The sequence below is a fragment of the Lepisma saccharinum genome, chromosome 27 (assembly GCF_977018435.1).
Source record: "Lepisma saccharinum chromosome 27, izLepSacc3.1, whole genome shotgun sequence".
Classification (NCBI taxonomy): Eukaryota; Metazoa; Arthropoda; class Insecta; order Zygentoma; family Lepismatidae; genus Lepisma; species Lepisma saccharinum.
This window is the reverse complement of record NC_139255.1, coordinates 54,096,612-54,106,249: the sequence shown is the minus strand read 5'-3', so window position 1 is coordinate 54,106,249 and position 9,638 is coordinate 54,096,612. Positions and strand designations below refer to the sequence as shown.

The window sequence follows — 9,638 nt, the reverse complement described above, 5'->3', positions numbered from 1 at the left end:
GGTTCGGTAGCTCAGTGGTAAGAGCAATGGCACGGTATGCCAGAGACCCGGGTTCGAGTCCTGGTCGAGCCTATATTTTTCGCTGAAAATTTCTACGTAGTACATCTCCTGTGTGTACCTAATGTACAATATTTCCAAAAAGTGTTAACAATTTTAATTCACATACTTCCTTATAGTTTTCTTGTATGTACGTATTGCTTGCATTCTAGAATTATTTCTCTTGTAGTCTACTGTTATTACAAGCATAAAATTACTTTAAAAAAATGTATTAAAAAATAATGTGATCAAAATGTTTATCTGAAATAAAAATAAAACAGACTGCTTGTTTTCACAGTTAAGTTGCTATATTTCAACAATGTAACATGACAACATCCATTGTATAACCGATAAGGACAGTTTAATTTCCCTTGATACATGAGGTTAGCGTGGTGCAAAAGTTTCAAAATGTCGGGGGTGGGGGGAAAGGCAACTGCACTCTCTCGGCCCCGCCCCTAATTGCCGCCACTGCTGACACCTGTAAAGGAGTACGAACCAAGTTTTGTAAAAAGTGCCATCGTAAATATTTTGGACTTTGTGTTACTGGTGGTTGTTCTACATTATACTTTTGCGGGGGGGGGGGGGGGGGGGTGTGCTCCCCCATAGCTCAGTGGTAGTGTCGTCGCCTTGTAATCAAGAGGTACCGGGTTCGATACCCGGTGGAGGCACATGGTGGTTCGATTCCCACTTTAAACTGTAGGTCCAGTCCCGATTAGCCTTATTGTGCATAAATTGACCAAATAAATGAATCAATCAATCAAACAGTTTGTCTCTCTGGTGTAATTTTGCCAATGCTGATATCTACAAATTTCTTGTGTACATTATTCTGTAATTTTATTTAAAGTGATTTCAATAAGTGATTTTTTTAAAAATAGAATTCCCCAATTTAAATTTTGATTTAAATCAAACCACCTTGCTTAACAGAAAGCTGGCTTCTGGGCAGCGAAAGATACTTTTACATTAGATCTTGTCCTTTCTCGTTCAAGAGTGAGATTGCTGAGTCCGGTAAATTTGGGCTGAATCATGCCATTCGACACTACCTTCCAGAAGTTTTTCCTAAGTTTCAATTTTGAGAAAGTTCCTTTTTCGTGGTTGTTACTTGAAGAGTAGGAAAAAAAAACCAGAAGGCGGTACAGGATACAGAGAACACTGGAAGCTAGTGTAGAGCTATCAGGAGAATAAACTTTGCCAAAGCACTTGATTTCAGATTTAAGCACATTCCTGAAACGTAAAACTTTATCAGGATATTCTGAAGATAAATCATCTTCGTGCCCGTTACAGAGGGCAATAGCTGCATCTGTAGGAAGGAAGGAAGAACTACAAATATTATCCTTACCCTTCCTCAGTTTAAAACACCGGGAGCATTTAAATGCCCCATACTTTGCTCCGTGGCAGTTTGAGGTGCTTTATCATTAACATATTAAAATCGTGTAGGCTATGCAAGGTCACGAGACAGAAGAAAAGCCAAGACAAAGCGCTTTCTATTCAAGAAAATAATAATTGGATAAAATTGTCCAAGCAATTTTTGCGTTAATGTTTCACATGAGAAATGAGAATTGTTTTGACTTTTTTGGGACCCCTTAGGCTTAGAGCTCCCGCCCGCCTCTGATTTGACGTATTCATTCAAATTATAATGTTAAACTAGAATATAAAGCCAGATAAAAAAAAGTTTTAATTTTATTGCCCAAAAAAAATTAGCCTTTTCTATCTTTCTCACTTCCATTTATTACGTTTTTCGTATCAACCTCATAGGACGCGAGGCCCCTATATGCGCGAGGCCCAGGGTGGTCGCCCACTTCGCTCACCCCTTGCTACGCCAATGGTTATACAACCTCAAGGCACCTGCGCCTAGCAGAAATTCAAATATTTCCATGCGTAGTGAAATATAATGGCCGTTGGCAACACTGACAGTAGTGCTCGCCGTCTACCTGCAAGAACTACATCGAGTCTCACGGGTCTTCTTAAGACCCGGGTAATAGAAAACCCTGGCAGGCATCGATGCCTGTGCACAACTGTGATGTGAAGCTCGCTTGCGCGATTTCGAACACATGGGCTTGACGTGCGTGTTGCATATTATTGTAGGCGCGCCTCCTTGCAGACGGGTTTTTTCCGGGTCTTGTGCAGGTCTCTAAATGCTAAGCCTGTGTGCATCTTCTCATAGCAGTTTCAATTTGTATTGGATTTATGCGATGCATACTTCTAAAGTGCAGAGTAATTAGTCATGTAACATTGTGTGTCTGTTTATCTTGGCGTAAGCTTGAAGAAGTCCTGGGAAAACAGGATGAAACCTCGCAGAAAAAAAACACTAGCCACTAGAAATAACTATACATCTACAAGAGTGATTATGCGAACCTTACTAAGAACATAGATGTAAAAGGTATTTTAAATATCCATGTGATTTGCATTAGCGTGCAATATATGTCAATGGCATATTCTATCTCTGATTGGTTAATTTATGTACAGGTTTTGAAAGTTAATTACACATATTATTCTAGATGTTTACTTGGAAAATGAGGAAGGTAAAAGATTTCAAAGTAATTGTTGTAACAGTAACAGTACTTATTTCATCTTGAGTGTCATGTCCTGGTGCCTTTTTATTTTGTGAAATTCCTGTTCTGCATGGTACTGTGTGATATGTGGTTATGGTTGAAGATAATAATTTCTCCTCTAAAATGCATTTAATTACTCGAAAGTACTTGTAAATGTCTCTTATCATTTTCTAAGCAGTGTCTTTGCTTCACTTGGACCTGGAAGGCACCATATAAACCAATAGGCTATATTATATAGTTGTATCCAAATCCTGATGCATGTGCAAGTTTTGCAATATGTTCAAGTGTTTTCAGCATTATTAATATATAAAGAAAAAACAACATGATGACGTTATGAAACTGCAGAGTTAAAGAAGCAAGATATCAATCAACTAAAGTGCATATTATATTTTCTCACACTACCATGATGGAATTTGTGAGAGCTTCATCAACTAAAGGTTAAAAGATTAAAAATCAGTAACTTACACGTGTGAGCATGAGATTGGTCAAACAACGTTTTGAAGGTTATTCTACCTCCTTCTTCAGGTTAATGTGATGTTTTCAGACACCTGACTTGGTGCCTCGTCGAGAAAGTGTTGGTTGAGGATTTAGGTCAAAAGGTATAGGAAAGAACACTTACCAAAAAGATGATGTAAAATATACATAATCAAATTGGGGGATCGGGCCGCCTCTGCCAATCCATATCTTTGGCTATTTTTCATCCAGCCACTGTCGGACGCCCAGGCAGAAGTATGGATGGGCGTCATCAACAATCATTTGATCGAGCCATTTTTCCTGCCCCAAATCTTAAATGGCATCACTTATGAACATTTTTTGAGGAACGGGATGGCAATGTTGTTGGAGGATGTGCCTCTAGCTACAAGACGTGACATGATTTACCAGCATGATGGCTGTCCAGCTCGATATGACGCCTTGCGACTTGTATATTTGGAGCCACATGAAAGACCTAGTTTACAAGACACCGGTAAACTTGCAAGAAGAGACTCAGGGAGAGGATCTTAACAGCTGGCCAACACATCAAGGACACCATCACATCACGAGTTACGAGACCAAATGTCCATAAAAACCTGTGTGCCTGCATTTGTAATGGAGGTGCCCACTTTGAGCAAGACGTGTAATGTTCTTTAATTGTATTGTTCATTGATTCCATTCACATGAAGATGAATGAAGTATTATTTCTTGTACACAAATGTGAATGTTAGCAACATTTGTACCTTGTTGGATAGCTGATGACACAAGGAAGTAATTTGTATGCTTTGTATCATACCATTTTTGTTATTAATACGTTGCCAAGTAAATTAAGAGTGCATTTTTTTATCATCACTTGTAAGTTTAGACCCACCCGTTACTTACATGTGATTGTTATTTGGGACAAACTTTTTTTCAACCAACCACTTATTTGCTAGCTATCAGAAAATATGTACCATACAATGAACTGTTTTTTCTCAATTTGCATTTTTATGTGGAAAATTGTCATTTTTAAAAAAAAAACAACAATAGACATTCGATTATCTCAAACTACTAATTTTCGGACGGGGTATCATATGGTCAAATTTATTGCAAATTGCCTCTACTTTAACCCCTTTCAGGGAATGCATCTAATTAAGGTCACCCTGTATATTTCTTTCGTAGTTTATACTCAATTACATACAGGGGATGGACAAAAATATGGAAACACCTGCAGGAATGCACATTACCTTTATTAATATCGAGTAGGACCACCTTTGGCACGCAGAACGGCCTGCAGTCGTTGTGGAATGGACAAATACAGGTTGCGTATTGTTGTCAAAGGGATGTTGTACCATTCTTCCTCCAAAGCAGCTGCAAGTTGTTGTAGAGATGATGGTGGTGGGTAGCGGGCTCGCACCTTGGTCTCCAAAACCGATCACAGGGGCTCAATAATATTGAGGTCTGGTGATTGTGGAGCCCATGGCAGATGTGACACTTCATCTTTGTGCTTTGTGTATGAACAGGGGCTCTGTCATCTTGAAACATGGCATCAGCATCTGGGAACAAAGTTTGCACCATGGGATGCAGCTGGTCACTCAAAATGGTTACGTAGTCCCTGGCAGTGACATGTCCATGCAGGGTGATGATGGGTCCGGCAGAATACCAGGAGATGGCTGCCCAAATCATCACTGAACCACCGCCATGCTTCACTCTCGGTAACAGACAGTCTGTATTGTATGCATGTGCTGGCGTTCTCCACACGTACACTCGGCCAGCAGAAGTAAACAATGTAAAGGATGACTCATCCGACCAGATTACAGTCTTCCACTGCTCCATTGTCCAGTTTTTATGGGCGTTGCACCACTGACTTCGTCTAGCAGCATGGTTAACAGTCACGAGTGGTTTGGGAATTGCAGATCTGCCATGAATACCATGCTTGTGGAGTTCTCTTCTGACTGTTTGGACGCTAACAGGGTTTGTAAGCACTGTATTCAGCTCAGCAGTGACTTTTGGAGCCGTGGTGATCTTCTGCGTGGTCACTCACATTCCTACCTAATGTTCGTCTGTCTCTGTCATGCCACACACACTTGCGTCCACGCTGGTGCTTCGCTGATGCGGTTTTTCCGGAAGTCTCATAGGTAGTCATAATCTTCGAGACTGTGCCTCTTGATACACAAAACATTTCCGCTACTTTCATCATGGAAGCTCCCACCATACACGCACCCACAATTTGCCGTTTGAAACTCTGTCAGCTCAAACATGATTCACGATAACCTGCACGGACTGGTCGCTGAATTGTAACTGGCCCATGTCAGGTTGGGCAGGGTGTATACCTCGCAGGAAGTGCCAGTGACCACAGCGCCACCTACCATTCAGACGCAAATCGTGTTTGAAATGGCTACCTGTTTTATACCAGGTGTTTCCATATTTTATTTAACTTATATTATATTAGTATCTCCTTTTATATATGCCCGACCCTGTGGCCGAGTGGTTAGCACATCGCGCTGCGATGCCAAGGGTCCCGGGTTCGAATCCCGGTCGGGCTTGGTTGTTTGTGAATGTCCATTCATCAAATTCATCATTTCATCACTCATCCCCATCTTCGCAAATTAGCCACGAGGCACAAAACTCGAAGTAAAATAAACTAAATCAATCAATCAATCAATCCTTTTATATATACTGCGTGAGGCACCTAAAAGTACCACCTGAAATAGCGAAGAAACCAGAAACAGTAGCGATGTGAGGTTTGCGGGAAACAATAATATCAAATGGGGCTCGTAAATCGGAGGTATGGGGTGGGTCGAAAAATATCGACAAATGGGGCATCTGGAGCAAAGTCATATTTTTTTAAATGGAATGATATACAATAACATGCATAATATAAAAGAGCACACGCAGAGAAACACAACGCCGTTGGTCTCATGCATCTACTGCACATAGGAACGAAGATATGGCCATGTGAAAATATGTAAACAAACTAACAAGTGGCCCACTTGACCGTCAGTACCACGGCATGTAAGACTTCTCAGGTGCCTGACAGAACTGCCTTTACGCAGAGCAAGTTTTGATAGCAGGTCCACGAGATTGTGTTAGTTCATAGCAAGCAGTCGTAGTGGTAAGAGCGAAGATTATGGTGTTCACAAACATAGAAAAAGCGGACATGATCCTGATTTATGGGGAATGCCGAAAGAATGCCTCAGAAGCCTACCATGTGTATGCAGAGAGATATCCGGACAGACGACAGCCATCTCGACGTCTGTTTGGTAAGTTATTTATTAAATTAAGAGACAACGGAAGTGTAACACCACGAGCACGTGTGCGGAACAAGCCAACTACAGGTGAGGCAGGTGCAACAAATGTTCTCGCCGCTGTTGCTGTGAATCCGCACGTTAGCTCCCGTGAAATTGCCAGGGATGCTGGGATGAGTCAGCGAAGTGTATTGCGCATTCTGCACACACACACAAGTTTCACCCATATCATATCTCCCTCCATCAGGAACTTCACGGGAATGATTTTGTGGACCGTGTTCGGTTTTGCACATGGATGTTATGACACGACACACCCGATTTGTCACGTATCCTCTTCACTGACGAGGCAACTTTTACCAATCATGGAAATGTCAACCTAAGGAACATGCACTATTGGTCGGTGACAAATCCACATTGGCTTCGCCAAGTGGAATGCCAGCACCCATGGAGTGTGAACGTGTGGTGTGGTATAGTGGGTGAACATCTCATTGGCCCTTTTTTTATACAAGGGACACTGAATGCTGACCGATACATACAGTTTTTACAACATGAACTGCCTGTACTATTGGAGGACATACCACTTCAGACAAGGGGGGAAATGTGGTACCAACATGACGGGTGCTCAGCTCACAGTGCAAGACGCGCTACAGCATGTGTGGAAAATACATTTCCAAATCGTTGGATTGGACGTGGAGGGCCTGTCAAATGGCCGGCTCGTTCCCCAGATTTGACACCGTTAGACTTTTTCCTGTGGGGAAAGCTGAAGGACATTGTCTACCGGAATGTGCCAACAAACTCCAGAGGATATGCAACACCGCATTACTGCGGCCTGTAGGGACATTCCCTACGAGATGCTACATTCTGTGCAACGATCTTTGCGTGGGCGCCTCGTTGCCTGTATCGCAGCTGACGGCCACCACTTTGAACACACACTTTGACAGGTTTTCGCTTCTTACGCAGTGGTTCTTCGACATACTGTCATGGTCATTTTCATTATGCTGCAACACTGTCAAATACATGGTGCTGACGATGTCTACTGTATTTTTTCTTCCTTTAACACGTTCTGTCTTCATCTTGTCCAATGGCTTCCGACATCTCCTACTTGTACATGCCGTGGTACTGACGGTCAAGTGGGCCACTTGTTAGTTTGTTTACATATTTTCACATGGCCATATCTTCGTTCCTATGTGCAGTAGATGCATGAGACCAACGGCGTTGTGTTTCTCTGCGTGTGCTCTTTTATATTATGCATGTTATTGTATATTGTTCCATTTAAAAAAATATGACTTTGCTCCAGATGCCCCATTTGTCGATATTTTTCGACCCACCCCATACCTCCGATTTACGAGCCCCATTTGATATTATTGTTTCCCGCAAACCTCACATCGCTACTGTTTCTGGTTTCTTCGCTATTTCAGGTGGTACTTTTAGGTGCCTCACGCGGTATATTTTGTACATTGTGGTTAAGATCTGAAATACTGAGTGTAAAGATAAATAGGTTGTGCATTGTAATAATTGAAATATTGTATTCATGTAGGCTATTTTTGTAGATAATAGTTAGATATTTTATTCACACTCTTCAATTAACATGTATTATTATAACTCGGTTTGTTAACTGTTGTATACACATATAATTTAGCGTTGACATGTTTTATGTTTATTAACATTTCTGCACAATAATATTTCTTATCAAACTGTAAATGTACAAACTCAAAGCAAGAAATGTAGAACACACTGTAATTGGGCATTCGCCTGTTGTGTTTAATAATAATAAATAAAATATCATTGGCAGTATTACTGGAGTTACTACTAAGACGTTAATTTAAAATTACAAATTAGTGTGAGTGCTATTGTCACCAAGTGGTGAGAATAGCAGAAGTACTGAAGACCAGAAATTACATGATCAGGTGTTGGGAAGTATTTACAAAAATAATTTTAATGTTTTAACGCTAACATAATAACGAAAGCATTTAGGAATGTAATACCCATCTATACTTATGTAATGCTACATTACCAGCACTAATGTGCACAGAAAATGTACTTGTCGTCCATATGAAAATAAATGCATGCCGATATCTGTGTACTTCCTTGTAGGTGTACAACAATTTGGTTATAATCTCACCCAGTGTACTCACTTCAAGCAGCAATTAAAGCTACAATATCTGGATGATAAGGCGACAATATTATCAAGGCAACCTTTGCATTTTTAAAGTACAAGCATTCATTCCTATCAGGGATCAAGACCAGGACCCTTCATTACAAAAAAAAATATTATACAGTCCACTTTTATGATGAAAATTGTGTTGTTTTTTTTTAATTCAAAAAGTGCAATATAAAATTCAGAACAATAAGAACATAGTTATACAAATAGTTTGCTTTTGCAAACTGTAATTGACTTCATTAACAGTTGGGCTGAAAAGTTCGTAGGCTAACATAGTAAAAAATATTTTTTTGACAATATTCGATTTTATTATTCAATATAGTTGCCTTTGAGGGTGATTCAACGATTATAGCGGTCATACAATTTTTCGATGCCATTTTTATAGTACGATTTCTCTTTAGCCTCAAAATAGGCCTCAGTTTCGGCGATTACCTCTTCATCAGTGCTAAATTTCTTTCCAGCGAGCATTCTTTTAAGGTCTGCAAACAGGAAAAAGTCACTGGGGGCCAGATCTGGAGAATATGGTGGATGGGGAAGCAATTCGTAGTCTAATTCATATAATTTTGCCATCGTTTTCATTGATTTGTGACACGGTGCATTGTCTTGATGAAACAGCACTTTTTTCTTCTTCAAATGGGGCCGTTTTTTCGTGATTTCATCCTTTAAACGCTCCAACAACGCTATGTAATAATCGCTGTTGATGGTCTGGCCCTTTTTGAGGTAATCGATGAATATAATACCATGCGCATCCCAGAATACTGATGCCATAACCTTGCCAGCCGACTGTTGCGTCTTTCCACGCTTTGGATTTGGTTCATCACATGCAGTCCACTCGGCCGACTGTCGATTGGACTCTGGAATGTAGTTATGGAGCCATGTTTCATCCATTGTAATATATCGACGGAAAAATTCGTGTTTATTACGGTTGAATATCGCTAAACATTGCTCCGAATCATCAAAACGTTGTTGCTTTTGATCGATTGTGAGCATGCGCGGCACCCATTTTGCACACAGCTTTCGCATGTTCAAATATTCATGCACAATATGTCCAACACGTTCCTTTGATATTTTTGAAGTCTCAGCTATCTCGATCAACTTCACTTTACGATCATTTAAAATTATTTTGTGGACTTTTTTGATGTTTTCGTCGGTAACAGCCTCTTTGGGGCGTCCACTGCGTGCATCGTCTTCGAT

The 9,638-nt window shown here is 40.5% G+C and overlaps 1 non-coding gene across 1 annotated transcript; it reads left to right on the top strand.

The window, feature by feature from the left end:
- Nucleotides 1-72, top strand: TRNAT-GGU (transfer RNA threonine (anticodon GGU)). The gene has a single exon. It is a non-coding gene; the product is annotated as a tRNA-Thr (tRNA).
- The last annotated feature ends 9,566 nt before the right edge of the window (nt 73-9,638 follow it).